The 13,848-nt window shown below is 42.5% G+C and overlaps 1 protein-coding gene across 13 annotated transcripts in view; it reads right to left on the reverse strand.

Moving 5' to 3' along the window:
• The window catches only part of ADGRF3 (adhesion G protein-coupled receptor F3), a 40,021-nt gene that overhangs the window by 24,872 nt on the left and 1,301 nt on the right, over nt 1–13,848 (reverse strand). For 3 of the 13 annotated variants that reach the window (XM_038006665.2, XM_038006667.2, XM_073022856.1), the window contains exon 2: nt 2,026–2,149. The exons of 7 other annotated variants lie outside the window; for them this stretch is intronic. The gene's annotated coding sequence lies outside the window, so the exon portion shown is untranslated. Of the gene's footprint in view, nt 1–1,038; nt 1,199–2,025; nt 2,150–6,120; nt 6,214–13,848 lie in introns of those variants that run through there. 3 more of the 13 variants (XM_073022859.1, XM_038006668.2, XM_038006661.2) reach the window with 3 other exon arrangements.

Raw genomic sequence — 13,848 nt, forward strand, 5'->3', positions numbered from 1 at the left:
TCTGTCCTCCACAGTCCCCATCCTGTGGTTGAACCTTTTGCGGGCCCTCCCTCTTCCGCTCCAACGCACTAGGAAGAGACAGTGGCTGCTTTACACCACAGCCATAAGGCATTTTGACAGCATGGAGGGCACTGCTGAAGTTGGGAGTCTTTCTGTGAGATGAAGGAGAGAGACTTCTCCCCACCAAGTTTAGGTAGATCAATGTGTTGAAGTTTAAAACAAAAATAAAAATAATTCACATAATCAGCACTTCAAATAATACTGAATTTCAGATTTCCCACCAAGAGAGCTCAAATAGAGCAGTAACAATCTAGATCTTTCCATTCCTCCTGACAGCAAGCTTAGGCCCTAGAAGTATCTGCTGTGACTGCAACTGTTGCCTTGGCTCCATTTGTGACCTTTCAGGTTCAAAGGTAACAGGAAGAACGAGGGTCATAAAGGAAGTGGGCCCAATCTGCAAGGCTGTGTTGGAAAACCTGTACATTTTTTGACCTATGAAGAGGGAGAGGTTAAAAGTGGCTCTGGCCGGGGACCAAACCCTCTCTAGGAACGTGTCTGTTAGACCCCACAGTCTCTCTCCAACAGGGTCTCATCTAGCTCCTGTTGTCAACCTCTTTCAGCTCCTCCTCAGGTTTCTCAAAGAGGCATCTTTCAGAAGAAAACTTGCGTTCTGGGATAAACTCTTGTTTTCTGTACTCACACAGAACTTCTGGTGACCAAATGTGTGGGGTTTTCCCACACCAAGGAATCCTCCATTACTTGGTGGACACCGCTGGGTGTCCTACAATTTAATTCAATACTGATGCTGTCCAGTTTGAGTGTGAGATCTTACAGGTTAATGGCTCAGTCTCACAGGACTGCCCCCTGCTGCCCAGTTCAGACACCAATTTGCAAGTCTAGTATGTCACCCGTGCTTCTGATTGGGAAGTTACAAAACCCACGACCCCTGCCTCAGATTCAATAACTGGTTAGAACAGCTCACGGAACTCAGAAATAACAGTTTACTTAGTAGATTACTGGTTTGTTATAAAAGGATACAACTCAGGAACAGCCAGACGGGAGGGAGGCACAGGGCAAGGTACTCAGGAAGAGGTGCAGAGCTTCCATGCCTGCTCCAGGCACACCACCCTCCCAGCATCTCCACATGTTCACCAACTTGGAAGCTTTCTGAACTCCTGTACGTTAGGGAGTTGTTTGGAGGCTTCCTCATGCAGGCATGATTGATTATTAATTCAATCTCCGGCTCCTCTCCCCTCCTAGGAGGGTGGGGAGCAGGGTGGAAAGTTCCTAGCCTCTAAGCACACGGTTGGTTCCCCTGGCAACCATCCTGAGGTTATCCAGGAGCCCCCAGGTACTAGTCATCTCTTTAGCATGCAGAAAGACCTTACATTTTGAAGACTCCTAAACAGGGGGAGAGAACAAATATATATTTCTTATGATGTCGCAGGGAGCGATTCCTCCTGGGACAGGAGCACCCCCGTGTCAGAGCAGCAGATGTGGCAACCAATGGTTATAGGGATCCCAGCCACAGATGCCTTCTCTTAGCAATCATTTATTCTAATACATACCTAGGTTTTCCAACACAAAAGTTTTTACTTCTAGCATAAAATAAAATTTAAAGGGCCGTACCTGTACAAGAATAGGATTTCATAAAATGTATTTTATTTACTTTTTTTTTCAAGACAGACTCTTGCTCTGTTGCCCAGGCTGAAGTGCAGAGCACAATCTCGGCTCACTGCAACCTCCGCCTCCCAGGTTAAAGCAATTCTGTCTCAGCCTCCTGAGTACTGAGATTACAGGCACATGCCACTACGCCTGGCTACCATTTTTTTTTTTTTTTTTTTTTTTGTATTTTTAGTAGAGACGGGGTTTCACCATGTTGGCCAGGCTGGTCTCAAACTCCTGACCTCAAGTGATCTGCTCGCCTCAGCCTCCCAAAGTGCTGAGATTACAGGCGTGAGCCCCTGAGTCCTGCCAAAATTTAAAGGGCTGTACCTGTACAAGGATAGGATTTTTAAAAATTACCTTTAGTAGTTAGCCAGGCTCAGCAGCACACACCTACAGTCCCAGCTACCTGGGAGGCTAAGGCAGCAGGATCACTTGAGTCCAGGAGTTCAAGGCCAGCCTAGGCAAGACAGCAAGCTATCATCTCAAAAAAAAAAAAAAAAAAAAAAGGTAAATTTAAAAAAACCACCCACAATGCTTTATCCTTTTTCCCTGTGGTTTTTGAGCTATTTTCTTATTTGCAAGCCTTACTTCTTTGTAGCAATTTGGACTTTAGAGTACCTCTTAATTCTTTATTTTAAATTCCTCTAGAGAAGCGTTAATTCACGTCCTCCTGATTACTTTCTCCTGATTGCTTTCAAGAGAAAACTAGCTGGTGGCTACCTCAAGGACTTGCTTCTCAAAATACCCCTTTACCCTCTTGCATTCCTATACTTATGCCAAAACCAGGAAGAGAAATCTTATATGGGTAATTTGTTGATGTTCACATTGATTCCCTTTGATCATCTCCCCACCAATAAAACACAGGTTATCCCAACAGGCACTCTATTTAACGCAATGACTTGTCCTCTCCTACTTTATATTATAAAATTACAGAACCTATAGTTACCTTATCATGTAGAACTTTATAGGTCTATATTTTAGCTTTGCATAATTTGCAATAATGTTCTGGCAGATATGCTTAAATTTTAAGCAACTTTATCTACAATGATAAAATGCTTACAAATTAAAAACAGCCAATTCATACCCTGTCTTCTCCCCAGTCATCAATACATTTTTAGTTGTAATAAGTATGCATATGTTATTTTGTGCTTTGCTTTTTTCCTCCCTCACGATATGCTTTTCTTTTTAATATAACATTAATAATCAATTTCTCCTTTTGAAAAATTGAGATAAAATTCACCATTTTAAAGAGTACATTTCAATGGTGTTTAGTATATTCACGATTTTGTGCAATCTTCATCACTACCTAATTCCGGAACATTTTCACCACCCTTAAAAGAAATCTCACACTTGTTAGTCATTCCCAATCCTTCCCTGCCCCATCCGCTAATCTGCTTTCCGTCTCTCTGGATTTGCCACAGAGCAAAGCAAAGCACATTTCCTATAAATGGAATCATACACTATATGGCCATTTGTGTCAGGCTTCTTTCACTTAGCATAATGTTTTCAAGTTCGTGCTGTAGCATATATCAGTACTTCATTCCTTTTTATAGCTGAACAGTTGCATGGACACACACATTTTGTTTATCCATTCATCAGTTGGGCATTTGGCTTCTTTCCATTTTTTGGCTATTATGAATAGCTACTATGGACATGCATGTACAAGTTTTTTGAGTGGAATGACTGGGTCAGGTAACTAACTATATGTTTAATTTTTTGAGGAACTATCAAGCATTTTTCCACAGGGGCTGTACCATTTTACATTTCCACCAGTACTGCATGAGGCTTCAAATTTTTCTACATCCTTGCCAACACTTTCTATGTTTTTTATTTTCCATTTTTTTCCATTCACTTATTTCTCTTTCTAACTATGATGTATCTTATGACATTAATTTACTATAGTTTACAGTTTAAGTTCTTATATAATTGGGCATTTGATTGCCTGCTTTCCCCTCTGCAGTTACAAAATATGGCTCCTTATAAGTCTTTGCAACAAGATTTTTTTCTTGCAGATCATTTCCTGGAAGTATATTCTTTCAAAGTGGGATTACTAGGTTAATAAGTAGGAAGAGTTTTATGTAAATAGCACTTGTTGCTGTCAGTGTCATACACGTCCTTATTTCCTCACAGTGCAATTTAATTTAATGCTTACTGCAGTCTTGCTGGGTATGAGGCATTATGTTACAGACTCAGAGGTATACAGATTTGGTCTTTACCCTCAAGGCACTTAGAGTCCAGTAAGACAGAAAAGAATAATTTCATAACATAAACATAAAGGTATGCACAGGATGCTGTGGGAACACAGTGAGGGGAGGTGGAAGTAGGTTAGCAACTGGGACAAAAATGGCTTCTTGGAAGAAATGAAACTTAAGATGAATCTTGAAGATTGAGAGGGAGTTAACCACTTAGGAACGAAGAAACAGAAGCTTTGTATATGCAATCTGAAATGTTTAGCGATTTATGAATAATCCTGCATTCTGGGGAGATCAAGAGAGTGTGTGTGTGTGTGTGTGCGCGCGCGCGCACGCATATATGTGTGTGTGTTGGAAGGAAGAGTCGGAGAGAATGATGACAAGAGTAATTCAATTCAAAGCAATCAAGGGAGGCTGGGCGCAGTGGCTCATGCCTGTAATCCAAGCACTTTGGGAGGCACTTTGGGAGACGGGTGAATCACTTGAGGTCAGGAGTTCGCGACCAGCCTGGCCAACGTGGCAAAAACCTATCTCTACTAAAAATACAAAAATTAGCTGGGCGTGGTGGCACATGCCTGTAGTCCCAGCTACTCTGGAGGCTGAGGCAGGAGAATCTCTTGAGCCTGGGAGGTGGAGGTGGAGGTTGCAGTGAGCCAAGATCTTGGCACTACACTCCAACCTTGGTGACAGAGTGAGACTCCATCCAAAAAAAAAAAAAAAAAAATTAAAGCAATCAAGGGAGAAGGGAGGAAGTTTCAAAGAAATAACAGTGGGCAGGATCAGTGGAAGAAAACCCCAATAAGTTATGACTCAGCATCAAAGTGGAAGATCAGTGGAAGAAAACCCCAATAAGTTATGACTCAGCATCAAAGAGGAGGAACCTGGCAGTAGCCACTTCAGTGGTGTCTATGGGGTTGGAAATGGACTGGCAATGAGTGAAGAGTAAGTGGGAGGTTTGGCAGTAAGAGATGGTTTACGATGACTAAAAAAAGCCAATGACAAGTTTTTGCCATTCTTTCTCTGAATATTTGAAAGCAATCTAGGTGTAAGTCAGTGGTTTGCAAGTCTTTTCATGAAGCCTACTTACTATATTTTTAGTGAGAGCAGCTAATCTGAAGTGGTAGATTGTTTACAAATATAGGGGCAGTGATTGTCCTATACTTTTCTGCAGGCCCCGCACTGTGTGACTTTGCCATTCTATCCATTAAGTGGTGGGATCTATTTCTCCTTTGTGACTCTGCACTGGCCTTGTGATTTGCTTTGTCTGGCAGAAGGCAACAGAAGCAACATTTTGTGGTATCTTACCTAGGTCGACAAAGACCTTGTAGCTTCCACTTTATTTTTCTCCCAGTTTCATTGAGATACGATTGACAGATAAAAATTGTATATATTTTAGGTGTACAATGTGATGTTTTGATATGGAGAACAGTGTGAAATGATTACCACACTCAAGCTAATTAGCATATCTAGCAAGACCAGCAAAACTGCTCAGCTAAGCCCAATCCAAATTGCTGACCCACAGAATTATGAGCAAATAAAATGGTTCTTATTTTAGGCTACTGAATTTTGAGTAATTTGTTATATGGCAAAATATAACTTTTAAAACTGTTTATTTTAAAAATGTATTTTCTTGTAGTCTATGTGTACTCATAAGGCATTTCATCACGAAGGGCTAAGTATCATGAGTAAATGTGAAGAGTTGTTTCTATACCCCACTTTCTAGATTATTCATCAAAATATTAAATCAGGCCAGGTGTGGTGGCTCACACCTGTAATCTCAGCACTTTGGGAGGCTGAGGTAGGCAGATCGCTTGAGGCCAGGAGTTTGAGACCAGCTTGGCTAACATGGCAAAAACCTGTCTCTACTAAAAATACAAAAATCGGCCAGGCATGGTGGCACATGCATGTAATCCCAGCTACTCGGGTGGCCGAGACATGAGAATCACTTGAACCCACGAAGCAGAGGTTGCAGTGAGCCGAGATCGTGCCACTGCCCTCCCAGCCTGGGCAACAAAGCAAGACTTGGTCTCAGAAATAAAATAAATAAATAAATAGATAAATAAATAAATCCCTATGGGATCTCAAATTCTTTATTTAGAATTTTCTTTTGATTTTAAACCTTTGTTTCCTGTCTTTAAGTCAATTCTCTGTCCAAGACAAAATATTCCACACCTTGACAGTGGATTTAAAAAACGGAGAGGAGAGGTAGACAGGAGGATGAAAAAAAGATAGAAATATGGCCAGGTATGGTGATGCACACCTGCAGTCCCAGCTACTTGGGAGGCCAAGGTGGGAGGATTGCTTGAGTCTACGAGTTTGAGGTCAACCTGGGCAACAGAGTGAGATCTTGTCTCTAAAAAAACAAAGAGAGAGAGAGTAAAATGATGATGCTGGATGATGCTGGTCATTTTCAGAATGCAATAACTTCTCCCTGCTTGGGGACCATGTCTTACTCAACTTTGTTTTGTTTTGAGACAGAGTTTCACTCCTGTTGTCCAGGCTGGAGTGCAATGGCACGATCTCGGCTCACTGCAACCTCTGCCTCCCAGGTTTAAGTGATTCTCCTGCCTCAGCCTCCTGAGTAGCTTAAATTACAGCATGTGCCACCGTACCCGGCTAACTTTGTATTTTTAGTAGAGATGGGGTTTCTCCATGTTGGTCAGGCTGGTCTCAAACTCCCAACCTCAGATGATCTGCCCGCCTTGGCCTCCCAAAGCGCTGGAATTACAGGCATGAGCCACCGTATCCCGCAGTCTTATTCAACTTTGTATCTCCATGTCCATCATGGAATTTGTATTTGGTACATAGTGTTCAATAAGGATACATGAAAAGAAAATGAAGTTGTTGGCCAGACAGGTTGGCTCACGCCTGCAATCCCAGCACTTTGGGAGGCTGGGACAGGCGGATCACGAAGTCAGGAGATCAAGATCATCCTGGCCAAAATGGTGAAATCCCGTCTCTACTAAAAATACAAAAATTGGTGGCGTGCACCTGTAGTCACAGGCTGAGGCAGAACAATTGCTTGAACCCAGGAGGCAGAGGTTGCAGTGAGCCAAGATTGTGCCACTGCACTCCAGCCTGGGCAACAGAGCAAGACTCCATCTCAAAAAAAAAAAAAAAAAAAAAAAAAAAGAAAGAAAAGAAAAAGAAAAGAAAGAAAATGAAGTTGTTACTTTTGTAACTGGGTCACTTAACTTCAAAATGCATTTTAAGGGCCGAGCATGGTGGCTCATGCCTGTAATCCCAGCACTTTGGGAGGCCAAGGCAGGTGGATCACTTGAGGTCAGGAGTTCGAGACCAGCTTGGTCAACATGGTGAAACCCCATCTCTACTAAAAATACAAAAAATTAGCTGGGTGTGGTGGTGCACCTGTAATCCCAGCTACATGGGAGGCTGAGCCTTGAGAATGGCTTGAACCCAGGAGGCAGAGGTTGAAGTGAGCTGAGATCATGCCACTGCACTCTAGCCTGGGTGACAGAGTAAGAATCTGACTCAAACAAACCAACAAAACAAAACCCCAAAACTGCATTTTAATATGTATTTTTTTCTTTCCTCTTGGGTTTTAAGATGTAACTTTGAAGCAAACTACAGAAGCCTTTTCCCTTAGCCTTTATATAGACTCCATGGTCCCTGTGTTTCTCACAGTATATACTCCCTTCACATTTATCTAACTGCATGCTACTATCTAATTATATGCCCTCTTAGAAGTTCCAGGGGCTAATCTGGAGACAGACAGAACAAGCCTGCAGACCCAGCTGCAAAATTCCAGAGATGACTTCAAGGCGGCTAGTTAACAACCTGGTCATTGTTGAGATGACGTAAGCCTGCATTCCAGGTGGATTGGGACCCAAGAGAGCCACCAGAATAGGACCCACATTGTACTCAGCACAATTCTTTTTTTTTTTTTTTTTCCTGGCACAATTCTTGCATGCCTTCCTTATCAAGTTTCCCCTTTTTAAACCTCTGCTTTCCCTTCAAAAATTGAAACGATTCCTTTGGATAGAAATCTGGCCACTTTCCCTTTACTAATTTTGGTTAATAAAATCATTTTCTTTCTACCAGACCTCGCTCTTGTTAGACTCTGCAAGCAGTGAGCAACCCGACCTGTGTTCAGTTGCAGTTTTACATATTGTTTCCTATTTGTATGTCTTGTTTTCTAGAAGTATAGACAACAGTGTCTGATTTAAAAAAAAAAAAAAAAAAGAGCCAGCTTCCATTAGAGTTCTGGTCAAGCAGGCCACATAGTCTTAGTTATATGTATCAAGAAAGAAGTGAAAGTCTTAGGTAGTAGAGATCTATGTTGGCCACTGTTGCCTTAACCCCAGTATTTCCAGAATTCCTATAGGAAAAATGAATTATATGAATTATAACAACGTTCTTTACTCTCTTGTTCCACTTAGGATTTTTTTTTCTCCTACAGACCTCCTCTTTCACAAAAACTGAATGGCCATCGATCCAATAATCTCAAAGTTTCATGAAGACGAAAATAAACCCCATTCAAAAATGAAGACCCTTGCACGGCTGTGTGTTCAAATCGAAATTAAAAAAGAACAGTGGGGCCGGGCACGGTGGCTCAAGCTTGTAATCCCAGCACTTTGGGAGGCCGAGACGGGCGGATCACGAGGTCAGGAGATCGAGACCATCCTGGTTAAAACGGTGAAACCCCGTCTCTACTAAAAAGTACAAAAAACTAGCCGGGCGAGGTGGCCGGCGCCTGTAGCCCTAGCCGGGCGAGGTGGCCGGCGCCTGTAGTCCTAGCCGGGCGAGGTGGCCGGCGCCTGTAGTCCCAGCTACTCGGGAGGCTGAGGCAGGAGAATGGCGTGAAGCTGGGAGGCGGAGCTTGCAGTGAGCTGAGATCCGGCCACTGCACTCCAGCCTGGGCGACAGAGCGAGACTCCGTCTCAAAAAAAAAAAAAGAAAAACAAACAGTGGTTACATTTGGTTGCATCTGCATATCTGACATTAGATGAGATTAACATTGCCAAACACAAATAAAGAGAAAGGCATCGCAGAGGTGATGCCACTACGGCTACTCATCTGAATGATTTGTTCTCTCTTTACCTACAGTTCTGCTTCCATTCTAGGGGAGAAATAAAGGGGAGGAGGATGTGTATGTGGGAGAGGTATTAATTCTTCCTCCATTCACAGAATACAGATGCTGGATCACTACCAGAACTTCAAGAATGATGAAAATAAGACTTTGCCCAGTGTAAAACTTTGCCTGCAATCAGTTTTTAAAATAATGTTTCTTTTATTTAACAGACATGCTCATGAATAATGCTTATAACAGAGAAACAATCACTCACCTTCAAAAAAAAAAAGAAGGGCAAGTATGTAGATGGACCTGTGATTTCACTCTTGCCTCATATCACACTGGGTCCCTCTGAATCTTTAAACTGTCTCTAGACTTTGAATGACTACTGACACTATTGGTTTGGTAGATTAAGACCACAAAAATGGCCATAAAACCACTGAGAAGGCTGGGCAAGGTGGCTCACACCTGTAATCCTAAGGTGGCCAAAGCGGGTGGATCACCTGAGGTCAGGAGTTTGAGACCAGCCTGGCCAACATAGTGAAATCCCATCTCTATCTACTAAAAATACAAATATTAGCCAGGCGTGGTGGCGGGTGCCTGTAGTCCCAGCTACTTGGGAGGCTGAGGCAGGAGAATCGCTTGAACCTGGGAGGCAGAGGTTGCAGTGAGCCAAGATCGCACCACTGCACTCCAGCCTAGGCGACAAAACGAGGCTCCGTCTTGACAAACAAACAAACAAACAAACAAACACACACACACACCACTGAGAAGCTGGTTGAGAATAAGTCACAAAATAGCAGAGACACCATCCTCCCCCAGCAACATAGAAGTAGGAGGTATTAGCTTATGCTGAATCTCATTATATTGCACAGACTTTTTCTGTGACAAAAATATGACTGATGACCCACTCATACAGTTCCCTTTACATTCTTACCTAGGAGGATTATGATTGAAAAATGTAAAATACAGCAAAAAAACCGGCAAACAAAACCCCACTTGAGAAGATTTACTATAATAACTAGGGAATTCCTTTTTTGTTGTTGTTTGTAGAGACAGGGTCTCCCTATGTTGCCCAGGCTGGTCTTGAATTCCTGGGCTCAGGGGACCCTCCTGCCTCAGCCTTTCAGCATGCTGGAATTTGATTAAAAACTGATTTGTGGGCCGGGCGCGATGACTCACACCTGTAATCCCAGCGCTTTGGGAGGCTGAGGCAGGTGGATCACGAGGTCAGGAGATAGAGACCATCCTGGCCAACACGGTGAAACCCTGTCTCTACTAAAATACAAACAGTTAGCCGGGCGTGGTGGCAGGCACCTCTAGTCCCAGCTACTCGGGAGGCTGCAGCAGGAGAATGGCGTGAACCCAGGAGGCAGAGCTTGCAGTCAGCCGAGAACGTGCCACTGCACTCCAGCCTGGGCGACAGAGCGAGACTCCATCTTAAAAAAAAAAAAAAAAACAAAACAAAACTGATTTGTGATTTTTTTTTTTTTTTTAAACATCTTACCATCAACTTGTAGAAGCATAGTGTAGTGGCAAATTATTCAACTAAAAGTCTGATGACCTGTGTTCCTCTTTCCTGGGTGACTTTTGGTAAGATACGTTACTATTCTATCGTTCCACTCCGTATAATTGGAACAGCCATCAGGCCCAGGGCTCAGGATTGTTAGTTGTGTGAAACTGCTTTGAGAACCAGAGTTTATGTGTATAAGGCATTCATTTTTATTTTAAAATGAGAACTAAATCGATAACTTTTTACAAACTTCTTTGGAAGACCCTGCCTATTTTTATGGCTTCAGTAACTCACACTGGAGTTATTAACTATATTAGTCCTTAATTAACCTCCAATTTTTTTTGGCTGTCTCCATTTATCTGATACACTCTTATTCAGACTAAATAAAACAGGCACTCCAGGAATTTAAAACACTTCATTTTGGTTATATTATAAAAATAAAAATATTGTTTCTAGCATGAATTGATATTTTCTATGATTATTATTCTGGAAGGCAAAATGCCTGATCTTGAGTGTACAAGATGTAGAAGAAATAAACTTCAATGGATGAGGAGGCAGACAAGGGAAACAAAGCAATAATAAACTACACTCAAGAATTTGGCGTGTAGAGCGTAGATGGGAGTGACAAGGCCAATCTAAAGCAGTCCCAGGCAGCTGGGCTGCCTTAGCGAAAAATGCCTCCTAGAATAAAATTTGGGAACGAGAAAACAGAAAGGTGACTTAGTTCCAAAGGCAAATTTGTTTCCATGACATTTTTCTCTTCCCCATGACCATGCCTGCTGGGTTTAGGATTCACAGAATTCTGTGAAAATGCAGTCATGCATCACTTAATGACAGGATATGTTCCGATAGTAAATACAAAAGCCAGTAAATAGTTATTTATTATCAAGTATTCAGCAGTGTATATAATTATATGTGCTATACTTTTAGATGACTGGCAGTGCAGTAGGTTTGTTTACACTAGCATTACCACAAACGTCAGTAATGCCTTGTGTTACAACATTTTGAAAGCTACCATGTCACTAGGTGACAGGAATTTTTCGGCTCCACTATAATCTTAAGGGACCACATGTGGTCCCTCATTGACAGAAACATGGTTATATGGAGCATGACTAATATCTTAAATTTGTATGAATTTAATTGAACAGACTTGAGCCGTATCATTGCAGGTAAGACAAGATAACCCAGATGAGTTGACTTAATCTCAGAGAAGTTATATGATAAAGTTTCATTGAATTTCAGAGATGAATAGGATCTTAGTACCTAATAGGTTCTAATGGATCAAATTAGATCTAAGGATCAAATGCCCTCTTTTTTTTTGTTTGTTTTTGAGATGGAGTCTCACTCTGTCACCCAGGCTGGAGTGCAGTGGCACACTGCAAGCTCCGCCTCCCGGGTTCACACTATTCTCGTGCCTCAGCTTCCCAAGTAGCTGGGACTACAGGTGCCTGCCACCAAGCCCAGCTAATTTTCTTTTTATATTTTTAGTAGAGACGGGGTTTCACCATGTTAGCCAGGATGGTCTCAATCTCCTGACCTCGTGATCCGCCTGCCTCGGCCTCCCAAAGTGCTGGGTTTACAGGTGTGAGCCACTGCGCCCGGCCCAAATGCCCTCTTTTTGAAAAAGAGAACTGGGACTAAGTGAAGTTAGTTGTCTGGGATTACACAGCCAGTAACATGTCAAAGTATAAACCAATTTCTGGGTTATGCTTCAGCTTATAAATTATCAGATGAATTTATAATTGATTCAAACTTGTTACAACCTTATGCAGAGAAGCAGCAAATTGTAACTGCTTTCACAAAATTAAAAGTTACTCTTTTAAAAAGTGCTTTTAAAGAAAATATCAGAGGCAGAAAAAAATTTTAAGAATCAATCATGTCATTTTGAGTTTGTTTGTATCTGAACTGATTAACAATAAGTGCAGTTTATGAACTATTATGAGCTTGCAATGAAGTCACATTTTATGGCTTTCCACAATTAACTAAGTTTTACAAGTATAAAGGTTTTTTTTTATTTTGTTTTTCAGACGGAGTCTTGCTCTGTCACCCAGGTTGGAGTGCAGTGGCACAGTCTCCATCCACTGCAACCCCACCTCCCAGGCTCAAGCAATTCTCCTGCCTCAATAACCTGAGTAGCTGGGACTACAGGCGCGTGCCACTACGCTTGTATTCTCAGTAGAGACGAGGTTTCACCATATTGTCCAGGCTGGTCTCAAACTCCTGGTAGCAAGTAATCCCTGCGCCACAGCCTCCCAAAGTGTTGGGATTAAAAGCATGAGCCACCGTGCCTGGCTGAGACTCTCATTTCTAATGTTCTTCTCAAAACTGGTACTTCACACCCTATCAAAGAAATCTTTGCTCATTCATTCAATAAAATATGTTGGCCGGGCGCGGTGGCTGACGCCTGTAATCCCAGCACTTTGGGAGGCCGAGGCGGGCAGATCTCGAGGTCAGGAGATCGAGACCATCCTGGCTAACACGGTGAAACCCCGTCTCTACTAAAAAAAAAATACAAAAAATTAGCCGGGCTTGGTGGCGAGCTCCTGTAGTCCCAGCTACCCGGAGGCTGAGGCAGGAGAATGGCGTGAACCCGGGAGGCACAGCTTGCAGTGAGCCGAGATCGCATCACTGCACTCCAGCCTGGGCGACAGAGCGAGACTCCGTCTCCGGAAAAAAAAAAAAAAAAAAAAAAAAAAATTGATCATGTATTATTTGCAAGCCCTGGGGCTATGGAACATGCGGAAAATTAAGATGTGTAAGATGCAAATACTGCCCTCGAGGGCAAGTGTGATAAAGGACACTCAAGTTTATTGGTTAGCCGGGCACCCACTCTACAAAAAATGCAAAAAATTTAGCCAGGTGTGCTGGTGTGCACTTGTAGTTCTAGCTACTTGGGAGACGGAGGCAGGATCACCTGAGCTGAGGGAGGTCAAGGCTGCAGTGAGCCGTGATCATGTACTGCATTCCAGCCTGGGTGAGAGTGAGTCCCTATCTCAAGGCGGGGTGGGCGTGGGGGGGGAAGCTTATTATCTACCATATACCAGGTATAAGATTATCTATAACCTTTTAAGAATCTTATGCTTTAGGAGAGGAGATTAGACATGTAGTAATAATACTGTGTTTGGCATATCTCGGGTCCCCAGTAAATAGTTGTTAAACGAATGAACATAGAAGTATCTGAAAATAATCGCCCTTATTTCAGACACCCAGAGAGACTGAAAGGCTCCCTGAGGTAGTGGTTTCCCATAAAACAGATCTCATTTCATGTTGGGTCGATCATTTCCGAGCTGCGTAACTAAGTGACTCTGGGCAGGTTGCCTAATGTGAAAATGGGGATAATGCCTTTCACTTCAGTGTTGTTATGGTGTTGATGATAATGCATGTGAAGTTCTCCCCATAGAAGGCGCTCAATAAAGAGCAGCAACTATTATAAAATTTTATTA

This window comes from Chlorocebus sabaeus, chromosome 14, assembly GCF_047675955.1.
Source record: "Chlorocebus sabaeus isolate Y175 chromosome 14, mChlSab1.0.hap1, whole genome shotgun sequence".
In the NCBI taxonomy this organism is placed as follows: domain Eukaryota; kingdom Metazoa; phylum Chordata; class Mammalia; order Primates; family Cercopithecidae; genus Chlorocebus; species Chlorocebus sabaeus.